Source organism: Schistocerca nitens, chromosome 2, assembly GCF_023898315.1.
Source record: "Schistocerca nitens isolate TAMUIC-IGC-003100 chromosome 2, iqSchNite1.1, whole genome shotgun sequence".
Taxonomy (NCBI): domain Eukaryota; kingdom Metazoa; phylum Arthropoda; class Insecta; order Orthoptera; family Acrididae; genus Schistocerca; species Schistocerca nitens.
The window spans coordinates 1,080,597,653-1,080,612,783 of NC_064615.1; the positions used below are offsets into that span (position 1 = coordinate 1,080,597,653).

A 15,131-nucleotide genomic window follows, 5' to 3' on the forward strand; every position below is an offset into this window, starting at 1 on the left:
AAATGGCATGGCAAGCCGTTCCACAGGACTACATCCAGCATCTCTACGATCGTCTCCATGGGAGAATAGCAGCCTGCATTGCTGCGAAAGGTGGATATACACTGTACTAGTGCCGACATTGTGCATGCTCTGTTGCCTGTGCCTATGTGCCTGTGGTTCTGTCAGTGTGATCATGTGATGTATCTGACCCCAGGAATGTGTCAATAAAGTTTCCCCTTCCTGGGACAATGAATTCACGGTGTTCTTATTTCAATTTCCAGGAGTGTATATCCAGAGATATTTCACACACTTTCAACCACGACGTATCCAAAGACGGTGATTTTATTTATTACTCGGGAATAACATAGCATTCGGGTTCCAGTCTATTTTTTCTAATTTTTGTTCCCCAATAATTTGATTTAGTTATCTTCGTAGTCAACATGCCTTCGTTAAATCCTAATGTCTGTTTGTAACATGTTGATCAGGTTTTCTTAATAACCCATGAATGTTCACAGATATAATTGTCTATGTACTAGCTGATTTTTGGGATTTAGGAAACACGGAGAAAGTCTCCTATATATTCTCTTTTATTGACACAATTCACTTCTTAAATTAATGAGAGATGGCACTGGGGAATCAACGAAGAAGGAGTCGATGCTAGTGTGTATCGTGTTGGTATAATGTCAGTCCGTGCAAATTCCTTCGCGTTCCAAAGATATGATTTCCCATGAAACTGTCCTTTACCATTAATATGTGATATAAATATGCCTCTGGCTTTACAATGACTAAGCTTCTTAATTCTCACGACACGATATTAATTATAAGTTGGAGTTCTTTGAATGTTTGTTCAGTACAAATTCAGTCTTTTCACGGGCACTATATCTCACGTCTGGGCAACGGCCTTACCACAGTGGATACACCGGTTCCCGTGAGATCACCGAAGTTAAGCGCTGTTGGGCGTGGCCGGCACTTGGATGGGTGACCATCCAGCCGCCATGCGCTGTTGCCATTTTTCGGGGCGCACTCAGCCTCGTGATGCCAATTGAGGAGCTACTCGACCGAATAGTAGCGGCTCCGGTCAAAGAAAACCATCGTAACGACCGGGAGAGCGGTGTGCTGACCACACGCCCCTCCTTTCCGCATTCTCAGCTGAGGTTGGTACGGCGGTCGGATGGTCCCGATGGTCCACTTGTGGCCTGAAGACGAAGTGCTATATATATCACGTCTCGTTTATTAGCAGAATCGCCTTGACAACGATCGGCAAAGATATTAGTATGATAAGGTCCAAATATTTTCTGTCCAAATATCTCAAAATAATCTATTATCCTCCACTCCAGTGTGTAATCCAGTTATCAGAATGATGTTTAATTAGGCTCACAATCCCTAACTTCCGACTATCACGGAAGACTGCGGACGTGCACCATTGAAAACAAAAACTCAAGAGAGCTAACAATGCTGCGCATTGGTTTATATATTATATTCAAAACAAAACGCAGCTCTGTTATGTCTTCCTTGGATTCCCTTTGTACCACTTTCCGTAACTCTATTTCAAATATCTACTCCCTGTAAAATTTTAACTAGCTGTTACTTCTAAATATAACTACCGGTTTTGTGGCTCTTGGGTGATTTCGTATTACAGAATGTAATCTAATATTCGTTTCCAAATAACCACTCACTAAAGACCGGTTTCATTACCTGAAGATCTTCTGTCACCTGGACCGTGGCGGCTAAAAACATGTTACAGGAAGGCAGAGAAGTAATTCGGTATTTACACACTGTCCAGTTACATTAACTGACCACCTGTCAAGCCGAATAACCACAGTTTCCAGCGGGACCGCTACAAGACATGCAGGAAGTCAATGGAAGTCTCTGGATGTTACCGACAGGGATGGCGAGCCATGCCAACTACAGTACTGTGGCCAACTGCGCTACGTTTCTCATTTGAGGATCCATGGCGAGAACAGCACGATCGACATCGCACCACAGGTTCCCGATTGAATTTAAATCCGGGGAGTTTACTGGCCAGTGAAGTCCGGTAAATTCAACCTGATGCTCTTCGAACGAAGCGCGTACATAGTGAGCAATGTTACACGTTGCACTGTCCCGCTGCTGGATGCCATCGATCCTAGAAGAAAGAATCTGCATGTAGGGGTGGACATGGTCCTGAAGAGTAATGCATACTTGTGTTGACCCGTTGTGCCATCTAGAATGACGATATCACCCAAGGAACGCCACCAAAACATTCCCCAGACCGTAACGCTCACTCTTCATGCCAGGACCCTTCCGACGACTTTTGAAGGGTGCTTGCTTTCAGACACTTCACGCCGTACACGTCAACGTCTGTGATTCATCTGAAGAGGCCACTTGTCACCACTCAGTCGACTTCCAGTTGCGGTAGTGGCGTGGAAATTCCAGTCTTCGTCAGGCATGAACAGCAGTCAGTATGTGTGAATGAACCAGGTGCCTGCTGCGGCGGGACACAAGCGATAGCGTTCGCTGAATGGTTGTTGAGGAGACACTGTTGGTAGACTCTTGTTTCATCTCGGCGGTCAGTTGCTCCACAGTTGTGAGCTGTGCGTGGCTCTTGTTCCCGTCATCGTGTATTTTACACCCTGTTTTTAACGTACTTCCACCTCACTACGTTAATTTGAATTACTACTGAGTTGCTGCCTTGTCTGACCGTGAGCGGCGTTAGGAGCGCGTATCGATATATCCCCTTTCCTAGTATCTTTGCTCGACTGCTATTACATCCCAGTCACTGTGTGTCGGAAGGAGTTCGGGTCGCGTGTTTGGGCTGCCAGTCAGTTGGAACGCGTCTGGAGCACAGTCCGGACCTGCCAGCCGGGGAGTTCCAATGCGGCGCTAGTGCAGTCGGTTGGGGCCGCAGTGAGGCCTGGGTGGACATGGCTCGCCCGACCATTGCCGCCACGCATCACTTGAGCCGGGCCACCGTCTTCGTGGATCGTCGATCGGTCGTCCAACCGGACGACACGTTTTGGCTCGCCGATCGTTCGTGAGTCGGCTGTGTGTGTGTCCATCGACTCCCGATTTGTCTTCGTGCATGCTTAAGTTACTGTCGGGTATCGTTCAGGTCTTTGTGCAAGCGTTTGTCAAGTTTTGTGTCTGGAAGTGAGTGGGAGACCCTCCAGCAGTGCAGTCGCGATGGAGCAGCAGTTGCGGACGGACCAGCAGGAGTCGGTCAGTTACTGCGGACCAGGCAAGTTGTCTCCGTGTGGTACAGGCGGCTGGGTGTGCTGGCGGTCCCTGCGCAGTGTCGGAGCGTGTGCGGCGCTGTCCGATCACTACGACCAAGGATATCAAAGTTGAGTAGTGGTTTCAAGTACCCAGGCCACGTCCATTCATGTTGTGTGGTTCGTTTCGGTGGTTCGTGGTTGGGGAGGTTTCCCTATGAGCAGCACCGAGTGTTCGTGTTGCTGAAATTTAGCCGCCATGCGGTGGAAGTAACTATATTGGTTGACTACAACTCAAGTGCACCAGCGGAATTTTCTGCCTTATGGCCGTTAGTGTGTTGCTTACCTGCTCTCGCCACTCACGTAATTTCAGGCAGCGTCCTTTCCTCACCTGTTGTCGCTGTCCAACATGGCGTGTAGTTCTGACATCTAATACATATTTCATTGTGGATAATTACGTTCATAGCCTTTTGTGTGTGAGTTCTCATGTACTGTTCGGTGGCAAGCAAGTCGTTTTGTCAGTCGGTCCGTGGCTGTGCCCTGGTTGGGTTCCGACAGATCAAGTGTAGTTGGGCTCATCACCTGTCTCACCTAAGTGAATGAGGGCAGACCGACCTCCCTGGAGGCTTCTGAGTGCCGTTTTCTTTATTGTCCTTCCCACTGGTGTTTAATTGTCTGTTGGTGATCTATTATAGCCAATGCCTTAAAAGAAAAAAGATTTTATTTTGTTGTATGTAAATCAATTTATGTAAATCATTTGTTATACTTAAAATTACCGTTCAAGCAAAAACATTGCGGCCTTCTGCCTTTGAAAGGTTATGGTGATTTATTTTAAAATCTTCAGCAGTTTGTATTGCATCTTGTTTATGTTTGTCTATTCACGTTTGACTTGAGGCTTTCAGCCTACCTGACCATATATATATATATATATATATATATATATATATATATATATATATATATATATATGGTCAGCTAGGCTGACCTGTATTAACGTGCCATAGCAATGCCTGGGCGACGTAGTCACCGTCGTCGCTGGCGGCGCATCGTTCCTGTTTATCGTTCTTTGAAGGCGATAGACATTGATCTTGCTGGACAGTTTAATAAACAACAACTAATTGGAGGTCCAAACGTATTTCGTGGACTACGTTTGAATTTTACATGTGATGTACAAGCCGTGTTTGGAGGTAGTACATGACTTACACTTGCAGTTGTGTGGGGCAATCATGCAGATTATGGTGGCCTTGAAGCGTTTCCAGATGCAAATATTCTTACATGGAAGACGTGGAGTATAGCAGAGACAACAGGACTTTTGGCTAAACAGCCGTATGGTACACTTGTTCCAAGTATGCCATTTGTGCTGAGTACTAGAAGGAAGAAGAAATTGAATGCTCACTTCCGGCAATGTTATTCTTATGGAGATTTGACTGCTGATACGCAATAATTACAGAAAACTAACTTCCGGTTCTTAATGAGCGCTGATAAGGACTTCCGCTTTCTGACTATGCAACGCAACACGGGGCCTAGTATTACTAGGCCCGTGTTTGCTGGATAATTTTCTTTTCTTTTGATTGTTAGGGTAAGATGTTATAGCCTCAATGAAATAAAAACCTCAAAGTCCTGCTCAGACACACAGCCGTAGGCCATCCTAGAGAATGGCATATATATATATATATATATATATATATATATATATATATATATATATATATATATACTCCTGGAAATGGAAAAAAGAACACATTGACACCGGTGTGTCAGACCCACCATACTTGCTCCGGACACTGCGAGAGGGCTGTACAAGCAATGATCACACGCACGGCACAGCGGACACACCAGGAACCGCGGTGTTGGCCGTCGAATGGCGCTAGCTGCGCTAGCACCGCCGCCGTCAGTGTCAGCCAGTTTGCCGTGGCATACGGAGCTCCATCGCAGTCTTTGTGGTTCTGTCAGTGTGATCATGTGATGTATCTGACCCCAGGAATGTGTCAATAAAGTTTACCCTTCCTGGGACAATGAATTCACGGTGTTCTTATTTCAATTTCCAGGAGTATATATATATATATATATATATATATATATATATATATATATATATATATATATATTATTTTATTTGCTATTTTAACTGCATTTTTATCCTGTTGATTTTTTAAGATTTCTCGTTTGGAGTCCTTCAGCCGTGAAAGAATTGCATTTTGAAATTTGTAGTTGTAGAAGTTCGTCTCTGTGTCGTTTTGGTTGTAAATGTACACTCCTGGAAATTGAAATAAGAACACCGTGAATTCATTGTCCCAGGAAGGGGAAACTTTATTGACACATTCCTGGGGTCAGATACATCACATGATCACACTGACAGAACCACAGGCACATAGACACAGGCAACAGAGCATGCACAATGTCGGCACTAGTACAGTGTATATCCACCTTTCGCAGCAATGCAGGCTGCTATTCTCCCATGGAGACGATCGTACAGATGCTGGATGTAGTCCTGTGGAACGGCTTGCCATGCCATTTCCACCTGGCGCCTCAGTTGGACCAGCGTTCGTGCTGGACGTGCAGACCGCGTGAGACGACGCTTCATCCAGTCCCAAACATGCTCAATGGGGGACAGATCCGGAGATCTTGCTGGCCAGGGTAGTTGACTTACACCTTCTAGAGCACGTTGGGTGGCACGGGATACATGCGGACGTGCATCGTCCTGTTGGAACAGCAAGTTCCCTTGCCGGTCTAGGAATGGTAGAACGATGGGTTCGATGACGGTTTGGATGTACCGTGCACTATTCAGTGTCCCCTCGACGATCACCAGTGGTGTACGGCCAGTGTAGGAGATCGCTCCCCACACCATGATGCCGGGTGTTGGCCCTGTGTGCCTCGGTCGTATGCAGTCCTGATTGTGGCGCTCACCTGCACGGCGCCAAACACGCATACGACCATCATTGGCACCAAGGCAGAAGCGACTCTCATCGCTGAAGACGACACGTCTCCATTCGTCCCTCCATTCACGCCTGTCGCGACACCACTGGAGGCGGGCTGCACGATGTTGGGGCGTGAGCGGAAGACGGCCTAACGGTGTGCGGGACCGTAGCCCAGCTTCATGGAGACGTTTGCGAATGGTCCTCGCCGATACCCCAGGAGCAACAGTGTCCCTAATTTGCTGGGAAGTGGCGGTGCGGTCCCCTTCGGCACTGCGTAGGATCCTACGGTCTTGGCGTGCATCCGTGCGTCGCTGCGGTCCGGTCCCAGGTCGACGGGCACGTGCACCTTCCGCCGACCACTGGCGACAACATCGATGTACTGTGGAGACCTCACGCCCCACGTGTTGAGCAATTCGGCGGTACGTCCACCCGGCCTCCCGCATGCCCACTATACGCCCTCGCTCAAAGTCCGTCAACTGCACATACGGTTCACGTCCACGCTGTCGCGGCATGCTACCAGTGTTAAAGACTGCGATGGAGCTCCGTATGCCACGGCAAACTGGCTGACACTGACGGCGGCGGTGCACAAATGCTGCGCAGCTAGCGCCATTCGACGGCCAACACCGCGGTTGCTGGTGTGTCCGCTCTGCCGTGCGTGTGATCATTGCTTGTACAGCCCTCTCGCAGTGTCCGGAGCAAGTATGGTGGGTCTGACACACCGGTGTCAATGTGTTCTTTTTTCCATTTCCAGGAATGTATTATTAAATTACTATAAACTACAATTTGAAGGTGAAACTGACCCCAACCTTATTTGGCCGTTTCCACGATCCTAACCACCTGTTCGGCCCTGCGGGTTTAGCGGGCGTCTCAAGTTGCTCATCTATTCGCCTGTAGAGATCTCTGCAGCCGTCGTTCGTCCTTGTCATCTATATCCTGTTGTGCACCACGCTTGCAACTACTGCGATTTTGGACAGCGCCATTTTGCCAGTCAGCAAGAGAACAGTTTGAAAACTTAGCCGTACCGGAAATGCTTCCCACCCTTGACGTGAACACAGACGATGGTCACATTACCGTGACTGTGCCGTATATAACGACCAATTAAGCACACGGAAACCCAATGAAGCCTACACAGAAGGGGATGACACCATTCCACAGTTTTAGATTACTCGTAGTATAGCCAGTTCTCCACTGGAAGTGGAAGATACAAGAGAAAAATTATCAAACAAGAAATAAATGTTTGTCGCGACTCTTGAGATTGCTAACAAAAGAAACGAGAAAGGGAAATATTGTTGACACTGCCTTGTGTCAGCAGTGAAGGATCCCATGATCGTTTAGTATCCAGCTCGACACCAGCTGCAGCGAGTGCATTCTTTGAAGAGGGAGCCTATCTGCGTTGTGCGAGAGTCTTTTCATCAGCGGGGTAGTCATAAATCCTTGAAGGTAGCCATAAGGTCGTTGTTCGCCAGCGGGATCAACATTACATCCCGTTGCACGCCTGCCTCCCGGATACCTGCCCACCCTGAAGAAATTTGTGGTGCTGTAGTCGCAAAATCTGCTGGATTTTCCGATCTCTTGCAGGACACCAGACGCTGTGTCGTATTAGCAATTTACATAGGTTATGGTACATTTACATTCACAACATAAGTAGCTATTGTTTGTAATCGAAATATTACGATGTGATTACGGCCACATTAGATGTCTCTTGGGTTACTAAAAGATATTCCTTTGGATCCAGAGAGCAGCTTGTAAGTAGGCTGCTCAGGTTTTTATGTTGTTGAATCTACAATTAAAAAAAAGTCAAGCAATATAACGTGGAAGTACACATCTTAATTCATAACATAGTCTTTACGTGACTCATGCGTGAAAACAGGCAAAGTGAATATCAGAGAAGAATGACTGAAATACTTGTGTAACTCTTATCAGTAAGCCATGACAATATTAAATACTACACAGGCTTTTGATGATAAATGTCTCCGTCATGCATGAAATATGGACTACGGTACCACGCAAAACTGCAGCTATATGTCAGTTTGCTCCAAACATATTAATTGTCAAAGAGTGTCTGCATATTTCTGGACCCCTCTGATAACGAAAAATATATATTTGTAGCAACCGGGTTTTGGAAACCAGGTTTTTGGAAGGTACCAGGGAGAATTCAAATAGGTATCGTCAGAGGGAAATGGAAATTGTTTTCACGGAACGTTGTTGCATGAAATTAGATAACAGGGGAAGTCACATCCCGTGAACGTGTGGGCCATGGTATGAGCCTTCGACGACCAATCTGCCTGTCATGAAATATACTATTCAATACCGCTTCAACCGCACGCGAGCTATGTGCGGGGCATCCATCATGTTGGTAGTACATCGCCATTCTGTCATGCAGTGAAACATCTTGTAGTAACATCGGTAGAACATTACGTAGAAAATCAGCACACATTGCTGTTGGTGAATGACGCTTCGTCGCTAAATGGAACGCGTGCAAAAAAATCTGTCATCGTCCCGTAATTTCTCTTGTGGCCAGTGTCAGAAGTGTACATGACGTTCAAAGTCGTCGCCATGCAATCCCTGGTGCATAGATATATGGTACGGGTGCAATCGATGTTGATGTAGCATTCTCAACACCGACGTTTTCGACATTCCCGATTCTCGCGCAATTTGTCTGCTCCTGATGTGCGGATTAGCCGCTAAAACACCTACTTGGGCATCATCATTTGTTGCAGGTCGTGGTTGGCGTTTCACATGTGGCTGAACACTTCCTGATTCCTTAAATATCCGGTGAACGCTCCGGACACTTGGATGATGTCGTCCAGGATACCGAGCAGCATACATAGCACACGGCCGTTGTGCATTTTGATCACAATAGCCGTACATGAACACGATATCGACCTTTTCCGCAATTGGTAAACGGTCCATTTTAACACGGGTAATGTATCACGAAGCAAATACCGTCCGCACTGGCGGAATGTTACGTGATATCACGTACTTATACGTTTGTGACTATTGCAGCATGTATCACAAAGCGAAAAAAGTGGTCCAACTAAAACATTCATATTTCTTTACGTACTACAGTAATATGTCATAAAAAATGGGGGTAGCTATTTTAAAAAACGCAGTTGATATCCGTTTGACCTATGGCAGCGCCATCTACCGGGCCAGCCATAGCGCCGTCTGGTTTCCCCCTTCAAGCTAAACGAATTTCGTTCTTTGTAGTTTTTTCGTTTGATGCTTATTTCGTGAGATATTTGGCCCAGTCACTATCAATGGACCACCCTGTGTATATATATATCACGGAAACACACATATGTGCGAGCATTCACGGGCTTTGAACTGTAGTCGAGTACAAGGTAGTACACATACACCAACACACAGGCGCACCGCACGCACACCATCAGCACAAAACAAATAGCTGGGGGCAGTCCAGTGTTTAATGTCCGCAGCATGATAGATGATGTCGTGGAGGTCCTGTCAGTGCCCCTGTAGGACAAAAGTAGAAAAAGAAGAAGTCGGGGAGACGCCGCTAGCACGCCAACAGGCAACAGCGAAGGAGTAGGAGGTAGGTGGCAGGCGGTGAGCCGGGGGTTGGGAGCAGAGCTGCTCAGATTACTGTTGGAGGCGAGGCGCCCGCCTCTGAACAATAGGGCCCACCCACGCACAATGGGAGGCTGACACGCAGCGGGAAAGGGGGGCTCTGGTGGTGGCGGGGAAGAGGGGGGCGAGGGAGAGGTTGGGTTCTGCGACGTGACGGCGTCCATCAGGCGCGTCGCTGGAGGAGACGCCGACGCAGCTGGAGCCGACGGCGAGACGCCTGCCGCCCACACAGTAGCTGAGGTGGCCTTGGCGCAGCACGAGGTAGGCCGGCATCGTACTGTCAGATTTTCTTTGTAAAAGAAATATGATCAAATATTGATAATTATTTCTTCGAAAAAGATATTTGACGTGGCGCGAATAGTGGTATTACACTGTAATCAAATGGTTCAAATGGCTCTGAGCACTATGGGACCTAACTGCTGTGGTCATTAGTCCCCTAGAACTTAGAACTACTTAAACCTAAATAACCTAAGGACATCACACGCATCCACGCCCGAGGCAGGATTCGAACCTGAGACCGTAGCGGTCACGCGGTTCCAGATTGTAGCGCCTAGAACCGCACGGCCACTCCGACCGGCTGCACTGTAATCAAATATACTTAGACGTCATCGTTTCTTCAGAAGACTAAGACTTACACTGTGGGCTTACAGTTGCGTGTACAGCAACTGCATTGTATTTACATTTGGAAGAGGAGCACAAGAAAAGAAAAAGGCAACGTACTTGGATGATGCCGTTGGTCTCACGGCGAGATGCTGAAAGGATCCAACAAAATCCGTTCCGGGAATTGCAAGCCGAAGATGTAAAATAGCATGAAATCTACTCGCGAATGGACGAGAGTACGTTTCAATATATGTTCAAGAAAACGGCTTCTCATATTACAGCCCAGAACACTCAGTACAGAAATTATATACCCGCAAAAGACAGACAGACCGCAAAACTAGTTGAAACCACTCCTTACATAAATTTATTAACAGTGCTGATGAACCTCTTACGTTATTTGTTTTTCAAACAGCTGAGCAAAACTGAAGGTACTCAGTCATTTCTCTCTTTACTTATTCTGATCAACAGTAAACTGGCACACAATATTTTTAACGCAACGCAATCAGACTTTCAATAATCCCTACAAATGAATGGCCGTGACTTACAATAACCTATACCTCTCATGAATCACTTACCCCAGAAAAATCTTCGTTACTCGAACTACTGCAATACAGCGAGCGCCAATACTGCCAGCTAAATAAAAGATTCTAACTACTGAAGGCACTAACTATTGATAGGCATAATTAGCAAGTGAAAGATTTTGATAGAGAACAAACAGTGTATTTACCTTAATAGTGTTCAAAAGTCATATATATATCAGTTCATGACTGACATCCAGTCATACAAATTTTGTTTTCCTGACGGACCCAAGTCCAGATCGTCCGCTCTCAAAATTCTGCCATCTCTCTTCCCACATCCACCACTGCTGGCGGCTCACCTCCAACTGCACAACGCTATGCACTGTTCACATCGAACTGCCCGACACTACAACAGCGAATATTCCAACAATGCCAACCAGCCCAAATTCCACACAGCACAGTCAGTGATTTTCATACAGAGCGCTACGTGGCGTTACCAACATAAAAACCTAAACAGCCTACATACACAGTTTCTAGAATAGCACTCATTATTATTGTTCTCCTTGCGCACAATACCCACACCAATGACCAACCTGTCAGAACAAACAGAAGATCTTTTATACATGCCAACGACACAGCGGTTGCAGCCCAAGGAAGAACGTTAGAGAAGGTAGAAATGAAACTGACTGCAGCCCTCGAAGATCTGGCAGAATACTGTGATAACAATCACCTAAAGCCTAATCCATCCGAAACACGTCTGAGCGTTTCGCTTGAGAAATAGACAGGCTAGGAGCAAACTGGAAGTAACTTGGAGGGGAAAGCAACAACAACACTGAGACATCCCTACACACCTCGGAGTAAAGCTAGACCGCACACTTGCTTTCAAACACCGATACGAGAACATGAAGCTCCAAGTCTGCAGCAGAAATAAAACTATACCCAAGCTCTCTAACAGCATATGGGAGGGGGAGGGAGGTTGCTTGGGGCTCAAACAAATGTTTAACGTACGTCTACTCTATATTTTTCTGAGGTACAACATGCTGCACCAGTCTGACAGAACTCCGCTCTTAACGAGACAGGCGACATTATAACAGCTGACAAAATCTACCATCTATCATCTTATAGGCATAGCAACCCCGGTTATCAGACAAAGAACACAGACAGAAGTTGAAAGAAGAAACAGGAAAATCATTCCAGGCATCCCATGTTTGGAAGTGAAGTATCATGTCCTATTCTGAAGCCGAGAAAGAGCTTTCTTCGAACAACTGGAGCCTTTACGTCATCACCTTCCTCTAGAGACCCACGACAAAGCCAGGCTGTGACGCCTACGTCACAACACGTGACACTAAAGGTCTTCCGAGTGCCCGCAGCGGTCTCCGGCGAGTAGCTATTTCATACGAGTTTAATCATTCTTTACCATTCGTTCACATGCGTGTAAACTGTCGACAGCACACCAAAAATTTAAGACCTTTAGTGGATACCTTTTCAATTACATATTTATTTCCTGCACGGAGCCGAGCGTTCGCGAAGTGTGGCGGACAAGCTGAGTAGTGTGACGCCTCAAGTTCATTGCAGGGCCCTTGTATCTCTTCGGTCGCGCTTCCCCTCTTCGACACAAGGAAACAGGAAGTAATGACCAAAACCGAAAGCAAGAACCGGCAGCTACTTTCCAGCTACACTGTCAGATGTGGAAGACTAAACAGGTTGTAAAGTGGAGTGACGTGGTGCAAACAAAACTTGAAACGGTGGGGCTACATTACTGGAGATGGAATCTGTGAATGTGAGAACTTCACGATAGTGAACACCTCTTGGCCTCCTCGAAGTGGCCTGAAGCCTGTACGCTGGAGGACCTGGTTTGAGCAGTTAAGACTGCCGCATTTTGGGCCTCAGAATCAATTTGACATGTACAAAGTCTAACGTATACATGACAGATATATACTATTTCGGCCTGCCGGAGTGGCCGAGCGGTTCTAGGCGCTACAGTCTGGAACCGTGAGACCGCTGCGGTCACAGGTACGAATCCTGCCTCGGGCATGGATGTGAGTGATGTCCTTAGGTTAGTTAGGTGTAAGTAGTTTTAAGTTCTAGGGGACTGATGACCTCAGCAGTTTCAAGGGGACTGATGACCTCAGCAGTTAAGTCCCATAGTGCTCACAGCCATTTGAACCATTTATACTATTTTGGATTCGTAAATAATTCTACTGCATTGTCCTGCACACGAAAATAATAATGGTATAGCACTCGAATACTGGAGTGCACATTGACGGAAATAATACCAGAAACGTGTGAAGATATTTATAAAGTACTGAAGAAGAAATATATGAAGGCAAATAAAAAGATTAGTACATACTACAGCCATTAAGGAATAATTTTATTTCTACAAGAATTGTATAACTTCCCCCTTATATCTTCGGGGTTACATCCTGGTCGTACTTCACGGCTAATGTCTTCTCAGTATTTTTTTTTTTTTAGCTCTCGCTTCTTTTTATTCAGTTCTTCTGTTCGGGATGCCGCAAGCTATACAGTGCTCTTCTGCCTCGTACGCTTCTATCACTTTGGTTGTATATATGACGCAGGATGTAAATTTCGAACCCAAATAGGTAAACATTAGATATCAGACAACTGCAGCGATGCTAGCATTTTAAGCGGTTACAATTCTCCATGCAGTAAACAGAAGACGAACGCTTTCTCTGTTCAAATGTAAGGCGAAGCGATATATCTGATCAAAGAAAGCTTGACCGAAGCCTAACTTTGACAAAGCTCCTTATTACATTGTCAAATTTTATTTGACAAAAAACTTTATCAAATAAAATTTGACAGAATAATACCGGCCTAACGCAGCACTCCCTGACACACTATTCAGTGCTCCCGTCACAGCACTCTGCGTGGGAGGCGCCAATTATTTCGACAGTATTTTTCAGACTCAATGACCACTTCTCTCACATTCTCTGTTAGAATGAAACCACGTACAAAATGATGCACCTTTTGAATCACCACTTTATTTCGCAAAATGTTAATAACTAGCAAACACCACCCACGATTCCTTAAAGAACAGCAGTCGTGTGTAAAAAATGTCTTACCTCCCAACCTATGTGTCATGCACTGAAATAGTTTTTCAGGTGTATTAATTAGTATATGTGGATAATCTCAGCAAAATCTGTTGCGGACAGAACTAGTACCAAAGAAGTAAACATTAAAATGTCATGCTTGAAGCTGAAGGTTTACTGCATGAGCCACGAAAATCTATTAAGCGACGAAGTTTATTTCTTTCACTATTTAAAGGGAGCGTCAGCCAGAAAAAGTTCGTAAGTGTTCGAAGTTATGCATAAAGTTCTTGAAAGTAGCTAAGTGTTCTCATTCTCAAATACTGAATGAATGTCGAGTTATTTGCGTGCCTTCAGTTGTCCTTCCTCAAGCCATATAAACAGTGTGTAACGGTATTGTGCTAAACTTTTAACATAAGAAGAGGAGGAGATTAGTGTTTAACGTCCCGTCGACAAAGAGGTCCTTAGAGACGGAACACAAGCTCGGATTAGGAAAAGATGGGGAAGGAAATCGGCCGTTCCGTTTAAAAGGAACCATCCCGTCATTTAACATAATATTATAGCTCTTAATTATTGGATTATGACAACATTTTAAATATTTAAACGCGGTCAATAAAACCATATTGTAATGACACCTGGAAGTCATTAGAAAGGCGATCTGAAACTGGGATCATGCTCCGGAGCCCGCCGAAGTGGCCGTGCGGTTAAAGGCGCTGCAGTCTAGAATCGCAAGACCGCTACGGTCGCAGGTTCGAATCCTGCCTCGGGCGTGGATGTTTGTGATGTCCTTAGGTTAATTAGGTTTAACTAGTTCTAAGTTCTAGGGGACTAATGACCTCAGCAGTTGAGTCCCATAGTGCTCAGAGCCATTTGAACCATTTTTTTTCATGCTCCGGGTTAGTCATTTAGTAATATCTTGCTTCTAAAATGTAGCTTGTGCAGGACCCCTGTCTTAAACTGAGGATTAAATTTATTTAAATGTTATTTAAGATTACATCCAATCAAGAGAGCGGAAGTTCACTAATAATTTAAGTCATGCCGTAAAATACTTTTATTCTTAGGCACTACCGTTTCCATAGCATTTACAAGTGCATTTTCCGGTGCAAATGTGGATACAAGCGGAAAAAAAATCATATAGAAAAGTAAATAATCCTGAACCTACGATGAAACCGTACTGGAAAATGTACTCACTGCACTCAAGTCATGATACAGATAACATGTTACGGGGCCAACCAGCGCTGATGGTCAGTGCCATGCAAACGACTATCCGCAACAAACGCGTTATTGACCTAA

The 15,131-nt window shown here is 45.6% G+C and overlaps 1 pseudogene; it reads left to right on the forward strand.

Moving 5' to 3' along the window:
* Positions 1 to 871: 871 nt before the first annotated feature.
* On the forward strand, positions 872 to 988 carry LOC126238562 (5S ribosomal RNA; annotated as a pseudogene).
* Positions 989 to 15,131: the final 14,143 nt, after the last annotated feature.